We start from the raw sequence: 20,276 nt of genomic DNA, 5'->3' as shown, positions 1-20,276 counted from the left end.
AAATTGTTGACCTGCTATTTTCAAGACACAACTATAAATACGCATAGAAATCTTAGGAAGGGGCAAGAAAGAAGTAACAAACACATCAAATGAGTGGGTAAGCTAAATAGCATTGGTATCCAGCATTAATGTTTTCAGCTGCAATACTCATTCCCTTTGTGATAAAAATATATTATTTGTACGTCTTGAGCACATCTCTTGATGCACATGGAAGACAGTCTCTAAATTTAGCTTACACTTTGTCAACACATACAAAGAAAATAATTTATAAGTAGATGTAATAACCACCTAAAATGTTTAGATGCTCACTTAAAAAAAAAAAAAGATTACTGAGTCTCTACTTATTTTAGGCATTGAAAATTTTTTTTCCTTGTTAGAAAAATCTCTGTCTACAGGATAGAGAAATAAGTACCTTTTAAATAAATATTTAGTCAGTACCACAATCACAATGGAGGCAAAACAATGGGACCTTAGAGTCTTGCTGGAAGAAACAGAAGGCATCTGAATGAAGAGGAGGATTATATTAAAATGTAAAGGCTGGGTCTGGCGCTCTGGCATAGCAGGTAAAGTCGCCACCTGCAGTGCCAGCATCCCATATGGGCACCGGTTCCAGTCCCGGCTGCTCCTCTTCCAATCCAGCTCTCTGCTATGGCCTGGGAAAGCAGTACAAAATGGCCCAAGTCCTTGGGCCTCTGCAACTTCGTCGGAGACCCGGAAGAAGACCCTGGCTCCTGGCTTTGGATCAGCACAGCTCTGGTCATAGTGGCCAGCTGGGGAGTGAATCAGTGGATGGAAGACCTCTCTCTGCCTCTCCTTCTCTCTTTAACTCTGACTTTTAAGTAAGTAAATAAATAAATCTTAAAAAAAAAAAAAAAAAGTGTAGGTTGGCGCCACGCCTCAATAGGCTAATCCTCTGCCTGTGCTGCTGGCACACCGGGTTCTGGTCGGGGCGTCGGATTCTGTCCTGGTTGCTCCTCTTCCTGTCCAGCTCTCTGCTGTGGCTGGGAGTGCAGTGGAAGATGGCCCAGGTGCTTGGGCCCTGCACCCGCATGAGAGACCAGGAGAAGCACCTGGCTCCTGGCTTCGGATCAGCGCAGTGCGCCGGCCGCAGCACACCACCGGAGCGGCTATTGGGGAGTGAACCAACGGAAAAGGAAGACCTTTCTCTCTGTCTCTCTCTCACTGTCCACTCTGTCTGTAAAAAAAAAAAAAAAAAAAAAAAAAGTAAAGGCTAACCCAAACACAGGGACACAGGCAGAGGGAATAACTTCTATCAGAATACAATGGTGTACAGAGAGGTATCGCATATTACTAGAATGAGAATAGTAAATAATAAACCTAGAGAAGCAGAGAGACCAAGTCACAGAAACTGTTCAGTCCTAGTAAGCAAGGGATATACCTTCAGACACAATTCAAATACTAACTCCAGGCAGAAGAGAAACAAAACAGAATCAGATACAATGTAGATATCTCAGTCTACCAATAGCCCAGACAATACTACAAAACTGGAAAGCAGTATGTAGACTGCCACAAGAGCAGCAGCTACATCTGGAAAATATCAAGAAGAAAAATTCAGAACCTGAAGCTTCACTGCGAATAGAGAAGGCCAAAAATAATACCTAGGTTTCTATCCTAGGAAACTTGTTTATTTGTTGGAAAGATAGAGAAAAAGAGACAGAAAGTTTCCACCTACTGATTCACTTCCCAATTCCACCAACAGCCATGGTTAGGCCAGGCTAAAGTCAAGAGGCTGGAACATAATCTGGGGCTCCCACAAGGATAGCAGGGACACAAGTATTTGAGACATTACCTGTTGTGTCCCAAGATACACATAGGCAGGAAGCAGAGCTGTGACTGGAACCCAGGCACACTGCTTTGGGATGCAGGTATCCCAAGAGGCATAGTAACCACTGAGCCAAAAATTCACCCATGTCCTGGAAAACTTTAAGGATAGCATTATCTTATAGACAGGAAACATAAGAAAGCAACAAATCAGGGAGAAAAGATGATAATCTCTGTTAAGGACATAATGAGAGTAAGAGACCTTATGCAGATGCATTGGGTATATAGAATTATAAATGTAAAGCTTGAGTTTCAAGGTATCATTAACATACAGGTAGTAATGAAAGCCATGCAGAGGAAGCACAAAGAAACACACACTGGAAAAATCAATGTTTACACTGTCCAAAAAGGAACAAAGTTGATAAGGAATGTAAGAAGGGTAGAAGCAGACACCGAAGAATGTGTTTTCCAAAAGCCAGGGAATCAACAGTTCCAAGTAAGGCAGAAAGGACCAACAAGATAAAGACTGAAGAGGGCCTGGCCCATAGCTTATCACTCAATAAATGTTTATGGTACAGAGGGAGGGTTCATGGTTCAACAGCATGTACAGCAATGATAAAACAACAAAACTAATACCTCCATAAGTCTCTAGAGAAAAGTGCAAATATTAAGTGCTTAACATATTAAAAATTGGGCTCATTAACACCTCTAATATACTAATTCAATTTTCTTTTTCTTTTAAAATGTTAAAGTGAAAAACAGAACAAAGCTCATCTCATTAATTACAGTAATAGAGGAGACAACTACAGCTACCACATTATCTATTTCTTCAAGATGTCTAGTTTTTAGGGGCCGGTGCTGTGGCATAGCAAGTAAAGCCACTGCTTGCAGTGCCAGCATCCATATGGGCGCTGGATCAAGTCCTAGCTGCTCCACTTCCCATCCAGCTCTCTGCTATGGCCTGGGAAAGCAGTAGAAGTAGAAGATGACCCAAGTGCTTGGGCCCCTACACCTGCGTGGGAGACCCGAAAGAATCTCCTGGCTCCTGACTTCAGATTAGATTGGCCCAGGTCAGGCCATTGCAGCCAACTGGGGAGTGAACCAGCAAATGGAAGACATCTCTCTCTCTCTCTCTCTCTCTCTCCTTCTCTCCTTCTCTCCTCTCTCTCCCTCCACCTCTCTGTAACTCTGGCTTTCAAATAAATAAATAAATCCTTAAAAAAAAAGATATCTAGTTTTCATTAATGGCCTTACTAACTGTACTGCTCATGGTCTATTGGAAGAAACGAGAAAATCAACCACTAGAATATAATACAGTAATCTCCTCCACTGTTGGTTAGGGATTATTTGAAGGGTTATTTGGTAAAATATTTTTTAAAAATAGCAAATTGATGACTATTGAATTTATCCAATCATAATGGAGGGAAACATTTTTTCAAACATTTATAAGCAAACAGTGTCATATCAACAGAAGACAGATTGAATAAGTTATTGTATACACTCTCAAAACAGAAACTAAAATGTGGCTACAGTACCATATTTGCTGAAATGCCATTTTTATTCATTTATGAAAAGAGTTAACATTTGGCTAATTTATAAATAAGGAGAATATAAACATGTTCACTATATAAGTGAAACTTTAAATTGGTATAGAGGTTAGAACACTCACATTCCATATCAGAAAGTTGGGGTTTGAGTTTCTCTACCACTTCCCACCCAGCTTCCTGCTAATGTACACCCCGGGGAGTAAATCAGTACATGGAACATCTCTTTCTCTCACTCTGCAATTATGCCTTTCAAATACATAAATAAATCTTTATAAAAAGTTACACATATGAATTTAATTAACTATACACGTATATGTCAATTTTTAAAACTATATTTATTTTCATTTTATGTGAAAGGCAGAAAGACAAATAGAAATATTCACCTGCTGGTTCACTCACCAAATGCCTGCAACAGTCAAGGCTGGGCCAAATGGAACGCAGTCTAGGTCTCCCACAAGCATGCCAGGAAACCAGCTACTTGAGCCATCATCACCTACTGCCTAACAGGACGCACATGAGCAGGAAGCTGGAATCAGGAGCCAAGCTTGGGCTTGAACCAAAGCACTCTGATATGGGATGCAGGCATCCCAAAGGGTAACTCAACTGCAGTAGCACATGCCTACCCTACTTTTTTCTTTAATTGTGATATATTTTCATTTTATTTGAAGGCAGAGAGAGAGAGACAGAGACAGAGAGAAAGAGAGACTGTTTTAAAATGTCTAAGCCAAATCAGTAGGAAAAAGAATAGTCTTTTCTATAAATAGTGCAGAAACAATAAATATTCATATACCAATAATAAAGAACCCTAACCTAACCTCACACTATGTACAAAATTACCTCAGGGCCAACGTCGTGGCATAGCAGGTAAGGGTGCCGTTTGCAATGCCAGTATCCAATCTGGGCACCAGCCGGTGTCCTAGTTGCTCCATTTCTGATCTAGCTCCCTGTGAATGGCCTGGGAAAAGCAGCAAAGATGGCCCAAGTGTTTGGGCCCCTGCACCCATGTGGGAGACCCAGAAAAAGCTCCTGGCTTCAGCCTGGCCCAGTCTCAGCTGTTGTGGCTATCTGGAGAGCAAACCAACGATAAAAGATTGATTTCTCTCTCTCCCTCTCTCTCCTGCCCTCCTTCTTAACTGACTTTCAAATAAATAAATAAATCTTTTTTAAAAATTATCTCAAAATGAATCACAGACCTATATATGAGACACAGACAGAAACAGCTGCAAGAGCTGGGCCTGAGTCAGGCCTCCATCTGGATCTCCCACCCAAGTAGCTGGTAAGGACCCATGTACTTAAGTCATCACCTCCCACCTCCTGCCTCCCAGACTGTACATTAGCAGGAAGCTGGAATCAGATCCTGAACCAGGACTAGAACCAGATACAGTATGTCAAGTCATCACTAAACTGCTGAACCAAACACCTGCCCCTGGACTTCAACAAAATATTTCTCTCTGCTCTTTCAAAGTCAATTTAAAGAAATGTCCCAGAGGCTGGTGTTGCAGCTCAGTGGGTCAAACTTCTGCTTTGCAATGCCAGCATCCCAGACAAGAACTGAAGTTCAAGTTCCCAGCAGCTCTGATTTGACCCAGCTCCCTGCTAATACGCCTAGGAAAGCAACGGAAGATGGCCCTGCCACCTACGTGAGAGACCTGGATAGAATTCCTGGCTCCTAGCCCCGATCAGTTTAGCCACCAGGAGAGTAAATCAGTGATGGAAGATCTCTTTCTGTGTCTCACGCTCTCTGTCACTCTGCCTTTCAAATGAATAAATCTTTTTTAAAAAAAGATGTATTTACAGGGCCAGCACTGTGGCCCTATGTGGGCGTTGGCTCAAGACCTGGCTGCTCCACTTTCAATCCAGCTCTCTGCTATGGCCAGGGAAAGCAGTAGAAGATGGCCCAAGTCCTTGGGCCCCTGCACCCATGCGGGAGACCTAAAAGAAGCTCCTGGCTCCTGGCTTCGGATCGGCGCAGCACCAGCCATTGCGGCCAATTGGGGAGTGAACCACTGGATAGAAGACCTCGTTCTCTCTCTCTCTCTCTCTCTCTCTCTCTCTCTCTGCCTCTCTTCTCTCAGTGTAAATCTTTCAAATAAATAAATGAATCTTAAAAATAAAAATAAAAGATGTATTTATTTATTTGAGAGGCAGAGTTATAGACAGAGAGAGGGAGAGACAGAGAAAGGTCTTTCACCCACTAGTTCACTCCCCAAATGGCTGCAATGGCTGGAACCAACCCAGTCCAAAGCCAGTCATCAGGAGCTTCTTCTGAGTCTCCCATATGGGTGCAGGGGCCCAAGCATCTGGGCCATCATCCACTGCTTTCCTAGGCCATAAGCAGAGAGCTGGATAGGAAGAAGAGCAGCCAAGACTCAAACTGGCGCCCACATGAGATGCTGATGCTGCAGGCGGAGACTTAGTCTACTATACCACATCACTGGCACTTCAAATAAATCTTAAAAAAACAAGAAAAAGAAATGGCCCTTCCACAGGGTGTGACTTCTAGCAAGTTCCAAGAATTTGCTGGAATATGGAAACGCAGACATCAGGAATATAATTTTTTTGTGAAGTCTCCCTATCTTTTAAAAGTGTTGACAACTAGTTTTTAAAAAAAAAAAAAAAAAAACTTTAAAAAACATGCAGTCGCAATATGGCACACCAGCTGCAGACGGCAAGCTCCAGCACAAACAAAATATACATATATTCAAATCCAGAACTGCTACCTACTAGCTATGTGAATGAACATGGATAAATTTGGCTTACTCATCTATAAAATGAAGAAAATACTACCTACTTCTTGGCACTGTAAAAAGGATTCAGTGAAATAATATAAATCTCAAAGAACTTAAGAAAGATTGGAAAAATAATAAATGCTCAATAAATCGATCCGGGAAGAAGGGATTTCCAGCAGTCTATTCTGATCCCTTTCTACTCCCAACTCTAGAGGTAAACAGCACAGCAGTTAGGACAATAAGGACTAGATGAAAGAGGTACGAAGAAAACATACAAAGTACAGATTTTTCTACCCCATCATCCATTCCTATATCTATATACACACACACAAATATGACTACTCCAGCAGACCCAGCTGCCATCTAACATTATAGGAAGAAAGAAAAAAAAAGGACAGCAGAAAAAAAAAAAAAAGAGTATCAAAGTGTCAGCATTGTGGCAGAACTGATTAAACCTCCACTTGTGATGTCAGCATCCCATACTGGAGTAATGGTTCACATCCCAGCTGCTCTGCTTCTATCCAGTCTCCTGCTGGTGCATTTAGGAAAGCAGCAGAGGACAGCCTGAGTACTTGGGCCCCTGCCACAAATATGGAAGACCCAGATGGGGTTCCTGGCTTCTTGCTTCAGCCTTGGTCCAGATTTGGCTGTTACAGCCATTTAGGGAGAGAACCAGCGGATGGAAGATCTCTCTCTCCCCCTTACTCTGTTTTTCAAGTAAATAAAGCTCCAAAAAAATTATCAAAAAGACTGTCATTCACTGTAAATAATGTACCAAGCTCACCGTAAAATACTCAAATATGAGTGCTATCTTCCCCAAGACCAACCAGTTACATTTGCCACGTTAAGTCATATTATTAACGATCTGTAACATTATCAACAAAATGAAATCTTTCTTTATAAAACAAATTTTGCAATTAACACTAAATAAAAGGAGCAAGCTAGGAGTCACTTTTTCTTAAAAGAGCAGCTCAGGGGCCACGCTGTGGCATAGCTGGTAAAGCCATCGCCTGCAGTGTCGGCATCCCATGTGGGTTCTGGTTTAAGGCCCTGCTCCACTTCCAATCCAGCTCTGATCTGCTATGGCCTGGGAAAGCAGTAGAGGATGGCCCAAGTCCTTGGGCCCCTGCACCACATGGGAAGACCCGGAGGAGGCTCCTGGCTCCTGGCTTCAGATTGGCACAGCTCTGGCCTTTGCAGCCAACTGGGGAGTGAACCAGCGAATGGAAGACCTCTCTCTCTCTCTCTGCCTTTCCTTCTCCCTCTGTGTAACTCTTTCAAATAAATAAATAAATCTAAAAAAAAAAAAAAAAAAAAGGAAAGACAGAGGTGACATCAATGCAGATTCTACAAATATTAAAAGGATTGTAAAGAAATTTATATTTTTAAAAAATAAAAAAATAAAAGAGCAGCTCAGTGGGGTCATTCAAGTGTAGCATTCAAGGGCTACAGGTTGGTCTAAACAGTTTCTGTTCAAAACATAGGTGCATTCCTTTACTATATTTATTACATTTTTCTGTAAGGGTTTCTAATTAATCCTAGTTGGATTAAAGTCACCTAGAATTCAATGTATTTACATCTTAAAAAGACTACCTTGTGACAGATTTAAGAACAGAACTTATTCTATCTAACCCACTGATAAAGCACAAAGTTACTTCAGAATTCACTAAATCCAGACTTCCCTAGAGGGTATTTTTCCTGTTTTTAAAAGACAAACAGGGTGTTGGCACTGTGGCACAGTGGGTTAAAGCTCCAGCCTGCAAGGATGGCATCCCATATGGCGCCAGTTCAAGTCCCGGCTGCTCCACTTCCGATCCAGCTTTTGCTATGGCCTAGGAAAGCAGCAGAACATGATCCAAGTCCTTGGGTCCCTGCACCCGCATTAGAGTCTTGGAAGAAGCTCCTGGCTTCAGATTGGCTTAGCTCCAGCTGTTGCGCCAAGTGGGGAGTGAGCCCAAGGATGGAAGACCTCTCTTCCTCCTTTACTCCCTCCCTCCCTTTCTCCCTCCCTTTCTCTCTCATTCTCTGCCCCTGCCTCTCCATAACTCTGCCTTTCAAATAAAACAAATAAATCCTTAAAAAAAAAAAAAAAAGGTAATCCAAGGGTTGGCATTGTGACATAGTGAGTGAAGCCACAGACTGCAATGCCAGCATCCCACATGGGCTCTGGTTCAAGCCTGGCTGCTCCACTTCCAATCTAGCTCCCTGCTAATGTGCCTGGGAAAGCATTAAAAGATGGCCCAAGGACTTGGGTCCTTGTAACCCACATGGGAGACCTGGAAAAAATTCCAGGCTCCTGGCTTTGGTCTGGCCCAGCCCCAGCCATTGCAGTCATCTGGGAAGTGAAATACCAGATGGACAATCTGTCTATAACTCTGCCTTTCAAATAAACAAATAAATATTTTAAAGCAATCCAAACAGTCTAAGTAATTCATATAACTACATAAATATCACAAAAAAGTGAATAGAATAATTTATCTGTGTCTATATACATAATCTGTCCCTTCTTCCCTCTCTTTATACATACACACGCTCAAATATGAGCACTCCAGAAGACTCAGCTGCCACCTATGTAAATACACACATACAGAGAGAGAGAGAGAAAGTCACCCCTAGGGATGACTCTATGTCATATGACACAAAGAGACAGTAAGATCCCTCCGTGTCCATGGTAGATTGGCTTCATGACACATACCCTACCTCACACAGATATCCAAACCTGCTCAAGTTCCTTATATAAAATAGCATAGTGCTGGAATTGGCATTGTGGTACAGCACATTAAACCATTGCTTGCAACACAAGCACTCCACATAAAAGTACCAGTTCAAGTCTCAGCTGTTCTACTTCTATCCAGTTTCTTGCTAATGCACCTGGGAAATTATGAGGATGGCTGAAGTGGTTGAGCCCCGGCCAATCACATGGGAGACCTTGATGGAGTTCCAGGCTCCATTCAGCCTGGCCCAGCCCTGACCACTGTGAGCAATTGAAGAGTAAATCAGTAGATGAAACATGCATGCTGTGAGCGTGAGTGTGTCTCCCTCTTTCTCTCATTCTGCCTTCCTAATAAATCAATCTTAAAAAAAAATAAATAAACTGAAACTGGAAAACAGGAAGTCTGGGGCCAGCACTGTGGCACAGCAAGTTAAGCTACCACCTGTGACACCAGCATCCCATGTTCACACTGGTTCATGTCCCAGCTGTTCCACTTTCTATTCAGCTCTCTGCTAATGACCTGGGAAGAGCAGAACAAGATGGCCCCAGTGTTTGGGACCCCGCCACCTATGTGGGAGACCCAGATGAAGCTCCTGGTTCCTGGTTTTAGGCTGCCTCAGCCCTTGCTATTGTGGCCAGGTGGGAAGTGAACCAGTGGATGGAGTTATCTCTGCCTTTCTGTAGCTCTTTCAAATAAATAAATCTTTTTTTTTTTTTTTTTGGACAGGCAAAGTTAGACAGTGAGAGAGAGAGACAGAGAGAAAGGTCTTCCTTCTGTTGGTTCACCCCCCCAAATGGCCACTACGGCCGGCGTGCTGCACTGATCCAAAGCCAGGAGCCAGGTGCTTCTCCTGGTCTCCCATGCAGGTACAGGGCCCAAGCACTTGGGTCATCCTCCACTGCCTTCCCGGGCCACAGCAGAGAGCTGGACTGGAAGAGAAGCAACAGGGACAGAATCCGGTGCCCCAACCGGGACTAGAACCCGGGGTGCCGGCACCGCAGGCGGAGGATTAGCCTAGTGAACCTCGGCACTGACCATAAATAAATCTTAAAAATAAAACAGAAGTCTACAAGGAGCTTTGAAAAGCTCTCACATATTCCTGGGAATCCAGAAGGCCACCTGCATAAGCAGAACAGTGTACGTGACTAAAAACTCCCTTATCTCTCACCTCTGGGTGACCTTGAAGCTCTGCACAAGCAGAAAATATAAGATAAAGCAGAGTTGTAAACTGCCTACAGAAGTTTTGAAGGCATATCCTAGTAATATATAACACATAAGCCAAAGCAGTGAGATTTATTGGTTGAAGGAAATCTCTGTCCAATCAGTTGACTACCACACTGTGCCCACACAATAAAGATGACATACTTCACAAATCATTCCAGTAAAGTCACTAAACAAATAAAACAACAAACAGCAACAACAAACCCTGAGGAGGGAAGGAATACAATTTTCCAGAGCTGTATGTGGCTGCATAATACTTAAAATGTTTATAGCAGGTAAAGCTGCCACCTGCAATGCCAGCATTCCATATTGGCACCGGTACATGTCCCGGCTACTCCACTTCCAATCCAGCTTCCTGCCAATGGCCTGCGAAAAGCAGGAGATGATGGCTCAAGTGTTTAGGTCCTAGTCACCCATATGGGAGACACAGATGAAGTTCCTGGTTCCTTGCTTCAGCCTGGCTTGGCATTGGCTGTTGCAGACACTGGGGGAATGAACAGGTGGATAGATAATCTCTCTGTCTCTCCCCCTCCATATGTAACTCCTTCCAAATAAACAAGCAAATTCTTAAAAAAAAAAAAAAAAAAAAAAAAAGTTGGGAGACAGGGGGCATATTTGGCATAGTGGTTAAGATGCCCACATTCTGTATCAGAGTGTGTGGGTTTGGTGGCTGACTGTTCCCAATTCCAAATTTCTGTTAATGTGCACCCTGGGAACCAGCAAGTGACGGATCAAGTTGTTGCGTCCCTGCCACCTATGTGGGAGATCTGATCTGAGTTACCAGATCCTAGCTTTGGGCTGTCCAGTCTTGGCCATAGTGGACGTTTGGGGAGTGAACCTGTGAATGGAAGCACGTATGTGCGTGCTCTCTCTTTATTTCTGCCTTTTTTTTTGTGTGTTTTTCCCCAAAGAAATATTTTATCTAATGAGTACAAATTTCCTAACTACAACTTTAGGAATACACAATACCCGCCATCCCACCCCTCTCCAGCAAAAAAATTTCAAGATGTGCAAATACTAAATTTGGCCTGTACACAAGGAAAAAGTAAACAGAAACTGTTTCTAAGGAAATCCAGAAACTAGACTTATACAGACTTGAATTAGCTATTATGAATATGTTCAAAGAATAAAGGGAACCATGTCTAAAGAATTAAAGTATGAGAATAATGTCTCACCAAGTACCAACTAATTCTGGAATTGAAAAGTACAGTAACTGAAATGAAAAGCTTACTTTAAAGTAGCTCAATACTAGATTTCAACTTGCAGAAAAAAGAATCACAGAGCTTGAAGACAGGGCAGTAGAAATTACCCAGTCTGAGGAACACAAAAGATAATTAATAAAATAAAAATTAACACAAAAGATAATTAATAAAGAAAATGAAGAGCCTCAGAGACCTGTGAAACAGCATCAAAGGTAACAATAGGGCCAGCATTATGGCACAGATGGTTAAGCTTCTATCTGCAACATGGAAATCCCAAATCAAAGTGTTGAATCTACTCCTGGTTGCTCCACTTCCCATCCAGCTTCCTGATAATGTGCCTGGGAAGGCAGCAGAAAGATAGTCCAGGTATTTGGGCGGCTACCACCCATGTGGCTCCTGGCTTTTGCCTAGATGTTTTGTGGCTACCTTGGGAGTGAAAATCAATCAAGCAATTACCCCAACACAACATCTTTGTCACTCTTTCAAATATAAAACCATCTTGTAAAAAATGTAACAATATACGCAAAATAGGAGATCCAAAAGTAAAAAGAAAGGAACAGATATCTGCTATGGCCTGGGAAAGCAGTGGAAGCCTGCTCAAGTCCCTGGGCTTGTGCTCCCATGTGGGAGACCTGGAATAACTGGCTCCTGGCTTCAGATTGGCCCAGCTCTGGCCATTGCAGCCATTTGGGAAGTGAACCAGTGGCTGGAAGACCTCTCTTTGTCTGTCTGTCTGTCTCTCTCTCTGCTTCTCTGTAACTCTGCCTTTCAAACAAATAAATAAATCTTAAAAGAAAAAAAAAAAAGCACTCAGGTAAATAAAGTATAAATTTGTAACTTTTTGTTTTCTATTTTTTTAAAAGATTTTTATTTATTTATTTATTTATTTGAGAGGCAGAGTTACAGAGAAAGGGAACGACATATTTCACTGCTTTCCCAGTTGCAATAGGGAGCAGCATCAGAAGTGGAACAGGTAGGACACAAACCTGTGTTCATATGGGATGCCAGCACCACAGGGCGAGGCTTAGCCCACTATGCCAAAGCACCAGCCTCTTTCTATTTTTAAAGAACAGCAAAAAGCAGTAGTAACTAAACCACTGAACCAAGGCTAAATTAAAATTCCAAGTCTTATTTTAAATTAGGAATTGAATACAGATTGATTTAACAAAAGTACATCTTTTCCTCTCAGAGCTTCCAAAATTTTCTCAAATTAAGTGCTAAAAATGTCAACTTAGGATTATATGAAACTGTAGTTCAATAGCTAAATAAGTAGCTCAATGGCATAACTTTAGGGACAATAATATATTTAAGTACTTTTACTCAAAAGCCTAAATAAAACTCAAGCCATTTCATTACTTTCATCTCAGTAATAAATTATACCGTCCATGATCAAAATGCTACCACTCAACTACAGCCAGATCTTTTAAAAATATCAAAAATTATTACAATACTCCCTCAGACATGAAAATTCTTCATGTCCTCCTATAATTCTGAGCAAGATGACCAAATCTTCAGTATGACTTTTGTTTCTTGCAGTTCTTCTTGCCACAGTCTGAAACCCTCTCACAAACACCTCCAACTCCTGAAAAAATCTACTTGTCTTTTAGACTTTAGCTCAAATGCAACTTTCTTGGAACAATCTTCCCTAACCTAGATCTGATACCACAATCATAGATCTTCCAGTGTATTTTGCACAGTTGTAAATTTACATGTATTTGAATGAATGTAATATTTCTTTTCTCTACAAGACTACAAGGTGCATGGGAGCAGAAGACTGTCTTTTTTTGTTGTCATTCACAACTCTATCTTAAATACTCATACATCATCAACCACATCATTTGTGTAATGAATGAAAAAGGATCATATAATACCTTAAGGACTAAAGCAGATATTTTCTAAAATGATAACATTCCCAAATATTTAATTAATGCAAATTACAGAATTACACAAACTTAAAGAAATGATAAATATTTTAAAGAGTAATATGTAGGATTTTACATAGCATGAAATATATACAGCCTGAAGCCATAAGGGACCCATTTATGAAACTAGGAAGCTAGGATGTGATTTAGCCTAGCAGTTTATACATCCCATCTCATACTGGCATGTGCGAATTCAATTCCTGGCTCTGGCTCCTGATTCCAGCTCCCTGCTACAGCAGACCCTGCGATGCAACAGTAATGGCTCAAGTAGTAGATTCATGCAGGAGACCTGCATTGAGTCTTTGGCTCCTGGTTTTGGTCTGGCCTACTCTGGAGCTAAAGACATTTTGGAAACGAACCAGAGGATTGGAATATATATTCTCTTTATTTCTTTCTCTGACTCTCTCAGCCAAATAAATAAACTCTATGCTGGTGGAGAAAAAAGAAAACTAAATTTCTATTTCTGTTACAGAGAAGTTATAAAACTGGGTCCCTGACATTAGATCCCCTTTTATATTCCTGAGAAGATCATCTGTAATTAAAACAGTATAGCAATAAATACACCATCTGGCTGCAGTGCTCAAAGTGTTGACAGTATTGCTGTGTGTGCCTAGAAACTACACATGGACCCAGTCAGCTCTTCTACTAGGTCCTCACAAAGCTGTTCTTGGCTTTACCACAACACACATGGTTGGTGCAGCCTGTGGAATGGACTGTGGCTCCCTATCTTTACTCTACAGACTGCCAGTGCCTGTAATCAAAATGAACCACTCCATCCTTGCAGAGCATCAGATTGCCCCATCTGCCACTTCTGTTCCCCAGCATCCCTGAGCTTGGCTGTATTGCACAATACTGAAATGGTCTAAGAAACATTCTGCTTCCTTGTTCCTAACAGAAAAGTCTTACTAATAAGTAAAAATGTTAAGAAAAAATAATATAGAGTGAAATCTGTCTACTGGACAAGAAAATTATTTTGTCAGTGAATGAACCAGTAACAATTTACACATTTCAAAGTGTAAGTAGAGAAACATGCAAACTATACTAGGTTTCTTCTACTAAAAATGACAGTTCCCACCCTGAAACACATCAAACACACCACTATAAAGTTAACAACTTAAAATAATTTCTGAGGAAGAATTAATCCTTGAAAACTGCCCACAGGAACAGAACATACATCAAAATAGACATCATTTAAGTTCAGGATGACAGGAAACCTATTATGCACTTAAATGCTGCAGGAGATTCATAAAAATATCATGGAGACATAAGTATTCATTAGGTATTTTATTTTATATAACAAAATAACTATTTAGTTTTCTTGTTTATTCACAAGCTTCCAGCAGTTTCTCAAACAATGTATCATTCCTCTGGTTCATAAACTTCTTAAGCTATCAACAACATGCCAGTCATCAGTTTAATTACATTAAAATGTTTCCAAGTATCTTCCTCTACCCCAGTGGAAGGAAAACAAGAAACCTTCATAAAAAGACACGTAGAGGCCAGGCATTTGGCCTAGTAATTAAGATGATGCTTGAGATGCCCACATCCCATATCAGAGTGCCTAGGCTTGAGTCCCAGCTCTGCTCCCAATTCGATTCCTGCTGATGTATACCATGGGAAACAGCAGGTAACAGCTCAATTTCTTGGCTCTCTGATACCTATGTGGGAGCACAATTGAGTTACTTGCTCCTAACTTTGAACTGACCCAGCCCTGGCTATTAATAGGCATTTGGAGAATGAACCACAGAATTGGTCATCTCTGTCTGTCTCTCTCTATGTGTGTTGTATGTGTGCACGTGCCTTTCAAGTAAATCAAATAAAATGAAAATTAGGGGCAGGTGCTGTGGTACGGTAAGTAAAACTGCCACTTGGGCCAAGTGCATCCCAGTGGAAGTGTCTGGTACAAGTCTTAGCTGCTGTGTTTCCAATTCAGCTTCCTGCTCACGTGCATCCTGGAATGCAGCAGATGAGGCTTACATACTTAAGTCCCTGCTACCCATGTAGGAGAATGGGATGGCGTTACAGGATCCCGGCTTTAGCCTGGCCCAGCAAAAGCTACTTCAGGCATTTGGGGAGAGAACGAGTGGCTAGACAATCTCTCTCTCTCTCTCTCTCTCTCTCTCTCTCTCTCTGTTACTCTGCCTTTCAAATAAACACACATTTTTAAATTTAAAAAAAAAAAAAAGACATCTGAGATAGAATTTGACCAACAGGTTAAATTGGTTGACCAATTGGTTGAGATGGCCATATCCCACAGTAAACAGGAAAAACCTCCCTTTCCGAACAAACAAAGGGAGAGAAAGCATTAAAGTGAGGACACAGTTTTCCTCATGGGAAAACTACCTCAGAAAAAACCACTATCAGAACATGCCTGTGACTATAGACTTCTAGTTTAGGCCACCAAAGATTAGAGATAGGACTTGAGCACCCCCTTGACTTGCATCCTCTGGTCTGCTTTAACAAAAACCAGGAGGAAAAGAAAGTTAGGCATCAGAAGCAATGTGAAGATAGGTGGCAGGCCTAACAAAGGCTGCTCTGTACAGTGATCTCCCCTCAAGGAGACCCAACAGGTCAGTCCACTACAGTGGCTTTCAATGTGGTAAGCCTGGACTTCTGCAAAAGTCAGCTTATGAAGAGCCCCGGAGGACGCCCAGGTCAGAGCCACAGATCTTTCTGGCTCTAAGCTGAAAAGCCCTTCGCTCAGTCCAGCTTCCAAAGTGACCACCGCTGCTGAGGGGATGGCCAAGTAGGGTTATTAACATTGCAGGCAGAATTGTAAATTTCCTGTTAGAGATGCCACCTGTCTTTACTTGGCCAGCTCCCCTCCTAGGCCAGCTAGGTAAAGGGAGTCAACAGGGTGCCTTCCCCAAGGAGGTCCACACCTCCCTTAGGATGTACCCATGTGAAGAGATAGATAGGTCTGGGCCTCATAACTGACAAGGCCTTAAAGCCCACAGATTAGTATCAAGCCCCTCTGTCAGTTTATATTTGCCTGTCAATCAGAAAATGTAGTCGTGGCTTAGATAGCAACTTTCTTAGGTCCTCTAGTAATGACTCTGTCCTTTGTTCTAGACCCTGTCTAGCCCACTTGGGGCCTCATTCCTTTGTAATCATGGCCTCTACTCTTAAACCAATGGCTCTACTCCTGACCTGTGTGTATTGACAGTCCTCTCCCTCACTTAATGTTGTATGATTGTTCAGAATTTCTCTACAAACTCCTCTTACCTGCAAAAGTTGAGAGGCCTTTCTCCTGGTCTTGGTTGGGACCAGCTTTAAACCACATTCATCAAACAGTCCTCATAAGAGTCCAGAAAACCCCTCCCCCTCATTCCTCTCCTCAGTGAAATCCTCTCATTACCTGGTTAATGCCACTCTTAGCATCACTGGTTGCTACTCTCATGCTGTCTTTTACACTACAGTGTCTATTTAAGTGTTTACAGGAGTTGATAATGGAACGAACCAAGGTCTTCAGCAACCAGGCGGTCAACCAAATGCTGCTACAGGGATATACTTGGCTCCCCACCCAGGAGACAGTGGCCTGAGACATCGCCCCATGTCAGCAGGAAGTAGCTCTAAAGACAGATCACTGTCCCTCTACCCGTCCTGGACTTTTTGGGGCTAGTGTAATCCCATACAACTCCTGTTTTATAAAAAACAAAAGGAGGGAATGTTAGTAAAATGGTGCAGTCTTATCTATGGTGTGATCTACACCCTGACACCATCCTAGGCTCTAACCTCCACCGCCATTGCTGGAAGCCAGGTGGCCACATGGTCCAACCACCAGTGTCAAGCTCCACCCCCATCTAATGGGATTCACTGCTCCTACTTCCTTGCCCACCCCCTGGCAAAGTTTTAAAAGGAACTGTTCCTGAATATGTGGCTCTCTTTCTCTCCATCTCTTGATCTCGGTCTCTCTCTCGGTCTCTCTCTCTTACGCTCTCCTTCTCCCTCTTTTCCTTCTTCACCCCTTCCCTCAAGTCTGTCAGGTTTCCCCCAATAAACTCCCTTAAAAAAAAGAGAGAGAGAGATGGTCATATCCCACATCAGTGTGCGTGGGTTTGAGACCCAGCTCCACTTTAGATTCTAGCTCCCTCCTAGTGAGCACCCTGGCATGGCTCAAGTAGTTGGGTTCCTGCCACTCATGGAGGAGACCTGTATTGAATTCCTGGTCAGCCTCATCCTTGGTGGGGATTTGGGAAGAGAACAAGTGATTCAGAGTCACTGCACATGCACATACTCTGTGTGTCTTTCAAATTAAAACATACTTTTAAGACATCTTGTAATCCAATTTCCTTTGCAAATCTAACCAAAGCATAATAAAAGGATATCTTCAGAATCTTTAACCTATTAAAGTAACAGTAACATGCTATACCTAATCTAGCACTTTACTCTTTACAAAGCATTTTCACATACATTATCTCAAAAGATATTTACTTATGAGATAAGGATAACATACAATGTAAGTCCCTGTTGGTTCTTTTGCTTTGGAAGAGGTGGGGAGGAAAGATTAAAGCAGCCTCATCCACAGGTTACAAGTTGGTTACCTGAAGAAACCCAGTATTTCACCACCACCACCACACAAAGTCTGCTCAGTCCATTCAGCATGCTATAATACCTTAGCCTGGGTAATTTATAAAATCAGAGGCATTTATTGCTCATTTCTGGAGGCTGGAATGTCTAATGTGCAGATGCCAGTAAACTGGGTGTCCTGTGAGAACCTGTTCCTCACAGATGGCACCTGTTATGCATCCTCATGTGGCACAAAGAGCAAAGGCAAGCCCCTGTGGGCCTCTTTTATGAGGGAACTAATCCTATTCATGAGGACTCCACCCTAATGACCTGTCTCCTGAAGGCCCTGATTCAACGTAAGAATTTCTTGGGGCTGGCACTGGGCATTGTTGCACAGCGAGTTAAAGCCTCAGCTGCTCCACTTCTGATCCAGCTCCCGGCTAATGGTCCTGGGATAGCAGTAGAGGATGGCCCAAGTCCTTGGGCCCCTGCACCCATGTGGGAGATCCAGAAGAAGCTCCTGGCTCCTGGCTTCAGATTGGCACAGCTCCGGCTGATGCGGCCAATTGGGGAGTGAACCAGCGGATGAAAGACCTCTCTCTCTTTCTCTCTCTGCCTCTCCTCTCTCTCTGTGTAATTCTGACTTTCAAGTAAAAATAAATAAATCTTTAAAAAAAAAAAAAAAAAAAAGGCCGGCGTTGCGGCTCAATAGGCTAATCCTCCGCCTGCGGCACCAGCACACGGGGTTCTAGTCCCGGTCGGGGCGCTGGATTCTGTCCCGGTTGCCCCTCTTCCAGTCCAGCTCTCTGCTGTGGCCCGGGAAGGCAGTGGAGGATGGTCCAAGTGCTTAGGACTTGCACCCCATGGGAGACCAGGATAAGCACCCGCTCTTGGCTTTGGATCAGCGCGGTGCGCCGGCCGCAGCACGCCGGCTGTGGCGGCCATTAGAGGGTGAACCAATGGCAAAAAGGAAGACCTTTCTCTCTGTCTCTCTCACTGTCCACTCTGCCTGTCAAAAAAAAAGAAAGAAACAAAGAAACAAAGAAGAAAAAAAGAAAAGAAAGTCCAATCCTCCAATGAGATTCATTGCCCAAATGAAGTCAAGTTTTGTATTTTAGGTCCCTTTTTGTAAAGAAAGCCACAAACAACATAGTTTTACACCTTCATCAAATAATTACAGAAAATCAGATCTACATTCTACTAGTAGTACTAGGTAAACCTGAAATATTCAAACTGGAAGTCAATTCCTTTTGCCTTTTACTCAACAATTCATGAACTTTTCTCTGCAAAGTTATGAGAATTCAACCATCTTTATATATTACTGAGAGCCTTATTGAAAGGCACTATTTAAAAAAAGCCATCTTGAATCCATGAAATTTGAAAACAAAAAAGAAAATCAACATTAACAAAATTTAGAATTGCTATTATCTATACAGAATGGAAATAACTGCAAAAAAAATTTTTTTGGGGGGGGGTACAGGCAGAGTGGACAGTGAGAGAGAAACAGAGAGAAAGGTCTTCCTTTGCCATTGGTTCACCCTCCAATGGCCGCCGCATCCAGCGCGCTGCATGCAGCGCACTGTGCTGATCCGAAGGCAGGAGCCAGGTGCTTCTACTGGTCTCCCATGGGGTGCAGGGCCTAAGCACTTGGACCATCCTCCACTGCACTCCCTGGCCACAGCAGAGAGCTGGCCTGGAAGAGGGGCAACAGGGACAGAATCCGGCGCCCCGACCAGGACTAGGACCCGGTGTGCCAGCGCCGCTAGGTGGAGGATTAGCCTGTTGAGCCACGGCGCTGGCCAATAACTGCAATTTTTAAACATTCTTCTTGACAGCTAATGGAAAACAGAACATGCAGTGTCTCCATGTCAGTGTAATTTGAAAAGAAATACTACTGAAATCAAGTTGATGTCTTTACAACTAGTACATCTAAGAAATGAATGAGGAAATGTTATTTTCATTATTATGAATGGTAATAACATATAAGAAATCTTCACGCAACTTTGAAAGAACTTACAACGTGGCTAAGAGAGAAGTATGAACAAACTGAATTCTTTAAATTCATGTTTTCATATTGTCAAACTGAGTTTGTGCTTTGTATTTTCTCAAGAGTGTTGTATCAACAGTTTATAGTTAGAAAGTACATATTAAGGGTCCTGCATCATGGGACAGAGGGATAAGCTGCCATCTGCCAACACCAGCATCCCATATGAGCACAGGTTCAAGTCCGAACTGCTCCACTTCCAAGCCAGCTCCCTGATAATGTGCCTGAGAAAGCAGTAGAAAATGGCACAAGTGCTTGGGCCCCTGCAACCCACATGGGAGACGAGGATGGAGTTCCTGGCCCAATCCCAGCTGTTGTGGCCACTGGGGAGTGAACCAACAGATGGAAGATCTCTTTGTTTCTGTCTAATTACTGCCTTCCAAATAAGAAAGTACTTAATCAAATATCAACACTAGTAACAATGAATGTTTCATCTGAACTTTAAAATTATAATAAAATCTAACATCCTTCAAATTTTTCTAGGTTTTATATACCATTTAATTCTCATGACTATTTTAGGTATTATTACTTCTTAGATCCCACATAATTTTATAAGAGCAATGATATACAGTTGGTCCTCTGCTTCAATTGATTCAACCAACTTCA

General features: G+C 42.4%; 1 protein-coding gene across 1 annotated transcript in view; it reads right to left on the bottom strand.

Moving 5' to 3' along the window:
- The window catches only part of USP32 (ubiquitin specific peptidase 32), a 230,454-nt gene that overhangs the window by 187,403 nt on the left and 22,775 nt on the right, over positions 1-20,276 (bottom strand). The window lies entirely within an intron of this gene.

Source organism: Lepus europaeus, chromosome 18 (genome assembly GCF_033115175.1).
Source record: "Lepus europaeus isolate LE1 chromosome 18, mLepTim1.pri, whole genome shotgun sequence".
Lineage (NCBI taxonomy): Eukaryota > Metazoa > Chordata > Mammalia > Lagomorpha > Leporidae > Lepus > Lepus europaeus.
This window is presented reverse-complemented; position numbering and strand designations above follow the sequence as displayed.